The following is a 7470-nucleotide window of genomic DNA, read 5'->3' on the forward strand; positions in this document are numbered from 1 at the left end:
AGAAATGAACCCACACACCTGTGGTCACTTGATCTTGAAATCAACAGGCAAATGGATGGATCTAGAAAATATCACCCTGAGTGAGCTATCTCAGTCACCAAAGAACACACATGGTATGCACTTACTGATAAGTGGGCATTAGGCAAAGAGTGTGAAATACACATGATACAAGTCATGCACCACATGAAGCTCAAGAGGAAGGAAGATCAAAGAGTGGATGTTTCAGTCCTACTTACAAAATAATCAAGGGAAGTAGAGGGTGGGAGGGACTTGGGAGGAAGAGAAGAGAGGGAGGGGGAAAAGAGGGTGTAGTGGCTATTCCTGGTTGTCAACTTGACTATATTTGGAATGAACTACAATCCAGAATTGGAAGGCTCACCAGTGACCCTTATCTGGAGGCTTGGAGATAGAAGCTTCTGATCTGGATCTTGGTATGGAGATCATGAGGCAAAGTGGCTATGGATTCCAGAAGATTAAATCTCCGAGTTCAAGGTAATCCAGGATTAAAGGTGTGGTGGAACACACCTTTAATCTGGGCTACACCTTCTGCTGGAGACATATAAGGACATTGGAAGAAGGGAGTCTTGCTCTTGCCCTTTGCCTGCTTGCTGTGTGAGACTGAGTAACTACTAGATCCTTGGACTTCTATTCACAGCTGCGACTGAACCATTGTTGGGAATTGGGCTGCAGACTGTCTTTCAGCGGAATCCGGATCGTGGCAGCCATGGCCACGGCCACGATGGCGACGTCTGGCTCGGCCAGGAAGCGGCTGTTCAAAGAGGAGGACATGACCAAAGTGGAGTTCAAGGAGCGAGGAGGTGGACGTGACCCCCACGTTCAACACCATGGGCCTGCGAGAGGACCTGCTGCGCGGCATCTACGCCTACGGTTTTGAAAAACCTTCAGCGATCCAGCAGCGTGCTATCAAGCAGATAATTAAAGGGAGAGATGTCATTGCACAGTCTCAGTCCGGCACAGGCAAGACGGCCACCTTCAGTATCTCAGTGCTGCAGTGCTTGGATATCCAGGTTCGAGAAACCCAAGCTTTGATCCTGGCTCCAACCAGAGAGTTAGCGGTGCAGATTCAGAAGGGTCTGCTCGCTCTGGGGGATTACATGAAGGTGCAGTGCCATGCCTGCATTGGGGGCACCAATGTCGGGGAGGACATCCGGAAGCTGGATTATGGGCAGCATGTGGTGGCAGGCACACCGGGACGCATCTTTGATCTGATCTGCTGGAGAAGTTTACGAACACGGGCTATCAAGATGCTGGTTTTGGATGAGGCTGATGAAATGTTGAAGAAAGGTTTCAAGGAGCAGATCTATGATGTGTACAGGTATTTGCCACCAGCCACACAGGTCGTTCTCATCAGTGCCACACTGCCTCATGAGATCCTGGAGATGACCAACAAGTTCATGACCAACCCCATCCGCATCCTGGTGAAGCGTGATGAGTTGACTCTGGAAGGCATCAAACAGTTCTTTGTGGCCGTGGAAAGAGAGGAATGGAAGTTTGATACTCTATGTGATCTCTACGACACGCTGACCATCACCCAGGCCGTCATCTTCTGCAACACCAAGAGGAAGGTTGACTGGCTGACAGAGAAAATGAGAGAAGCCAATTTCACTGTGTCGTCCATGCATGGAGACATGCCCCAGAAAGAACGAGAGTCTATCATGAAGGAGTTCCGGTCAGGTGCCAGCCGGGTGCTCATCTCCACAGACATCTGGGCTCGGGGCCTGGATGTCCCTCAGGTGTCCCTCATCATTAACTATGACCTGCCCAACAACAGAGAACTGTACATTCACAGAATTGGGAGATCGGGTAGGTATGGACGAAAAGGTGTGGCCATCGATTTTGTGAAGAATGATGACATCCGGATTCTCAGGGACATCGAGCAGTACTATGCCACCCAGATAGACGAGATGCCCGTGAACGTGGCTGACCTCATCTGAAGCTGGTGGGTTGATTGATATGAACTGTCTTCTCGGAGCCCCTCGGGAAGACCTTCAGCCTCCGCCATCTTTTCTAATGCATGTGTAAATAACCCAATGCTTAACCTTTTACATTAAACGTGGACATTTTCCCGTGGGGAAAATTTTTTTTTAAAAAGAAACAAAAGAAAGTAAAAGAAAAAAAAATAGCAGAAACCAACTTACTCCCCCCTCCCCCAACCTATAATCTCATGATTGTGTAGAGATTGCAAAAACAGGCCTTTACCATACTGCAAGTATTGACCCAATTAACTGGGTGTCTTTGCATACTTTCCTATTATAATTACTAACAAGGAAAACCTATTTGTAACGTGAATTGTCTTTTACTTCTGAAAAAAAAAATTGGTTGAAATGTTACACAAATACTAAAAGCACATAAATAGCCCAAACTCATGACCTGGCCTTGATCAAGACACCTGACACAGCTCTCACGGTTCCTGCCTTAGGGACCATTTTCACTTCTCCACCCTGGTGTGGGTATGAGAAGGAACACATTCTATTGAGCTACCAAAGACTTGTTGGATTCCTGCAAGCTAACATTAGCATATCCCATTTCCTATAAACATGTTTAAAACGTTTTAGTTCCTAGGTAAGATTGTGGAGTTTTTATTTTTTCTTTTAAGAGAATATAAATAAGCTGACATTGGCTCAACTCCTCCCCGCCCCCACCTAATAACTTAGCTATTATTCTCTTTCTCTTCCCCTAGGTGTTTATTTCCCGTTAATTTTATATACAATCTCAAGGGCTGTAGAATCCAGCAGCTAGAGTAATATAATAAAAACTAGAAACATCGACACTTCTGGAAGTCACTCTTTAGAGAGTAGATACAAATGAAGATTATACATTACGTCCTTTCTTCTACAAGAAGGATAATATACAACAATAACGTTACCCAGAAAATAAGAACAAATACATGTGTCTCTGAATATCAAATTAAAAAGTAAAAGTTGCTTTTATGAGGGTTAGCAGTAGAAACAACCATGTGGTTGAATCACAAATAAGAATAAAAACATTTATTTCTCTACAGTAACTATTGGAAACCCCAACTATTTACAACAAAAAATTATTTAATATGGAATCTAGCATGAAATATAATTGGATATAATAATAAAATATTTTAAAATTACCAGCAATAAATTATTAAGAAATGCTTGTGACAGTGTTGAAACCACACGTTAACCAATAATTTCCAGTTTAGACTTAAAATGACTGGAGAAGTGAGTCACAGGCCTTCACCTAAATCCTGGTGCTGAAATTATAATGTTATTATTAACATGAAAAATTTCTTACTTGTTATTTACTTGTTATGAGATTTTTAAATGTATCATTGAATGGGTAGAATTATATATATATATACATATATATATGTATATATATTTATATATATGTATATATATCACTGAAATAATAGCTGAAAAATTATAAAGCACTATTCACAAAAATATACTCCATTATTTAAAACAAATTTTCAAACAAAATTTCTTTTTTTAAAAATTTTAAATTTTTTTTTATTTTTTATTTGCCTATTTATTTGTTAGCATTCTTTATTTTTGTACAGTTTAAGCCAGCCTAGGGAATGATGACTCCCACAGTGGGCTGAGTTTTCCAGTATTAATTAACAATGAAGACAATTCACCAACACATATGCTCACAGGACAGCCTATCTAGGTAACTCCTCAATTGAGGCTCTCTTCCTAGGTGATTCTAGGTTGCATCAAGCTGACAGTTAAAACTAACCAATACTCTAATCAATGTAGAGAAGAAGAGAACCCCTACCCAAGTTGTGAGAAGCTCTGGGAATGAGCTGGAATGAGTATTTGAGGAACATAATTAGTCCCAGGCTGGAATGTGGAGTAGAATAACACTGGGGAAAGGGGTGACTGGAGGGGAGAGGGGTGGTTAGAGGGGAGAGGGATGGCTGGAGGGGAGAGGGGTGATTGCAGGGGAGTTACAGATCCTTTTGACAGTGTATGACTAAACAAGGTGACTTCCTGAAGGAGGTAACAATTGGAAAGAAAGGGTGAAAGTTGGAACACAGACTCAATGCTCTTGCTTTTGTCTTCAAAATTTCAAACAAAATTTCAATCAGATGAAAACTCATCTTTGCTCATATGACAAGATAACAAGCTAGGAAAATACTGCCATTCCTGCTAGTCCTTTCCATGACTTCAGAACTCTTTTAAAGCGTGAAACACAGGAAGAAAGTGTCACAGAACTTATTTTTATTAGGACATGTCGTGCTTTGAAGAAGAATGTCCCCCTTAGGTTAGGGTTTTGAACGCTTGGATCTCAGTTGGAAATAGTGTTGGCACACTGTATAGGCTTCTTGGTGGAACTGCATCATTGAGTTTACAGCCTTGCCTTATTTCCAGTTTGCTCTTCCTGTTCCATGTCAGCAGCTGAGGATGTCATCTCCCAGCTTCCTGTTTCTCCCACCATCCCCGCCTGGCTCTATCTCCACATTGCAATGGACTCTTCTTCCTTTGGAACCAAAAGCCCAAGTAAACTAGCTTTCTATAATTTGCTTTTGATCATGGTATTTTATCACAGCAACAGAAAAGTAACTAAGTGGGCTTCTCACTCCTTAGTCACCACAGAAAGAAAATAATGCCTGACAGAAACAGCTTTAAGGAAGAAGACTTTGGTTTTACTCATGGTTCCAAAGGGTTACGATAGTGGTCAACTGGCTTCATTATTTCTGGAGCTGTGGTGAGGAAGAGAGAGGATCATGTTTTAGGATACAGTAGGGTAGGGCTATTTACAATTTGTCATTGAGGAAAGAGGGAGGAGGAGGGAGAGGAGGAGAAGAAAGGGGTGATAAATGACAGGTGGATAGATATATGATAGATAGATAGATAGGTAGATAATAGGTAGATAGATGGTAGATAGATAGATAGATAGATAGATAATAGGTAGAGAGATAGATAGATAGATAGATAGATAGATAGATAGATAGATAGATAGATAATAGGTAGATAGATGGTAGATAGATAGATAGATAGATAGATAATAGGTAGATAGATGGTAGATAGATAGATAGATAGATAGATAGATAGATAATAGGTAGATAGATGGTAGATAGATAGATAGATAGATAGATAGATAGATAGATAGATAATAGGTAGATAGATGGTAGATAGATAGATAGATAGATGGTAGATAGATAGATAATAGGTAGATAATAGGTAGATAGATGGTAGATAGATAGATAGATAGATGGTAGATAGATAGATAGATGGTAGATAGATAGATAGATAGATGGTAGACAGACAGACAGACAGACAGACAGGTAGATGAGAGAGAGGAAAGAACCTGGAGTTAGCCATACCTCTCCAAATCACACCTCACACCATGACCAAGTCCCACATCCTAGCATCCATCACCTTTGAACAATATCATACTCTAAACTACCAATGTGTTGACCACCCAAGGAGGCAGGGACTCACGATTTAGTAACTTCTCAATTGCACCACTATTAGGAGACCAAGTTATCAACACATAGGATTTTATAGGGAGGGAACTTTATCTCCAAACTGTTTTAACCAGTAAATCTACATTGGAGGTCATCCAGGAGTGGCTACGACCCACTATGATATCCTTTAAATATACCTTTTCTTCATTGATGTTTCCTAACATACCTATGTAGAAACATTCACAAAATTAGATTCTACTTTGAAACATCACCAATATCTGTAAATATGTTCACAGTATACTTTTTATAATTTTCAACCAGCTACTGTGACTTAATGATTTTTGTCAGCCAATTCTGTGTGTTGATTATAGTCTGTCATGTTCTCATGCCTCATTTATCTGGACAATTATAGAATAATGACATCAATGATTATATTAAATATGCTTTGTGATAAAAATGATCAAAACCAGGAAATAACTGTTATGTAAATTTTATATGAAATAAAGGATTCATTATATGTAGCTCATATATTTTTGCAGCACTAGGAACTTCGATGAAATCCAACATCAGTTCTTTTTGTATTGAAATACATTTAATGCATAAATAATTCAGTCTTGTAACATGAACAATTGGTATACTCATAAAATGGTACATCTTTAGCCATTAATTTTAGAATATTTTTTAACCCTTATGAAAGAAATTCCATGTCTGTAACCACCATTACTCATTCATTCCTGCTTCAGCTTTGGGTAACCTCTTGGTTTTGTCTATCATTCATTGCTTATTGTAAACACTTCCTATAAATAGAACCACAGAGTATTCTGTGTGGCTTTTGTGTCTACATTATTTTACTTAACCATGTTTCCCATGTTCGTGAATGTCATAGCTTGTTTCAAAATCTCATTCCCCACTGTCCTTTTTTTTTTCTTTTAATTTTTACCACCAGGGGTGTTTCATTTCAATACAACATGTTTCATCCATTCATAATTTGGTAAACTCGCGTGTGACTATTCCTAAGGAGGGGTGAAATAATGTCTGTTCACTTCAGATAGGGCACTGATGACAGATAAAGCTAAGGATTCCACTGTAGCCGTCCTTGGTGAACCAGTGAGCTTGCTGTTTTTGAGAATGAGATCATGAACAATGAAGGGCCAGATCATTGAGAAAAGCCCACTCCCACCCAGATGACAACTCACAAAAAGCTACATCCCTGAAAGCCCCTTTCACCCACACAAGGTGCCTTTGTTGATGCTGCCCTACTTAACTGCTGCCTTTATTTTCTTCTAGATGTTCTCACAAACTGGCAAGGCAGCCAGAGTCAGCCTTATGCAGCATCTTCCTAGACGGTAGGTAAGATTTCTAAAGGCCACAGTCATCCAGCTGAAGTGAGTGCCATTTGATGCTGAGGGATACTAACAAAGAAACATTAGCAAAGAATTATTCCTGAAAATATCCGATCATTGTATCAATCTCTTTGTCAAAGAGCAACTCAGGGCACAGTGACATAACTGAGAGGCACTAACCCATCTAGCCCTCCATAACCCATAGGCCTCTTACATGAGCTGTCCAGTCTTCTCATTCTGGAATACCACTCCTGCAGGGCTGCCATGCACTTCCCCAGCCCAGTGGTCTTGGAGGGACTGTTTTGGGTTGCTTGCTCACTCAGGCAGAGGGGCCCTGTTGAAATCTGCCATGCCTACTACTGGTCCAAACAGGCTTCCCAGCAACAAAAGTGACCTTAAAACCACTGTATGAGAAGAAATATTTATCTCAAGCATGGCTATCATGCTTATTCACCCAGTTATTATTAAACATAGCAAGTTTGTTTTTTTGGAGGGGGTTGTTAGCTATGCAAAACACTCATAACTATTTCAGGAGAGAAACACGAAGCAGAATAAGACTATATTAACAATTTAGCACAACAGCTTCCAGTGCAGTATTAATCTTTGTAGTCGGCAGTGATCAGTGTTGAAACATACAAAGATTTGTTACTATAGCTAAGCAAATACATCTGGGGCCTTTCCTTTTTAAAGTGGTTTCTAAAAATGACACAGCAGTCCTTT

At 40.2% G+C, this 7470-nt stretch overlaps 1 pseudogene; it reads left to right on the forward strand.

Moving 5' to 3' along the window:
* Positions 1-721: 721 nt before the first annotated feature.
* Positions 722-1955, forward strand: LOC110302769 (eukaryotic initiation factor 4A-III pseudogene; annotated as a pseudogene).
* The last annotated feature ends 5515 nt before the right edge of the window (positions 1956-7470 follow it).

Source organism: Mus caroli, unplaced genomic scaffold (assembly GCF_978045245.1).
Source record: "Mus caroli unplaced genomic scaffold, Mus_caroli_1 scaffold_9, whole genome shotgun sequence".
In the NCBI taxonomy this organism is placed as follows: domain Eukaryota; kingdom Metazoa; phylum Chordata; class Mammalia; order Rodentia; family Muridae; genus Mus; species Mus caroli.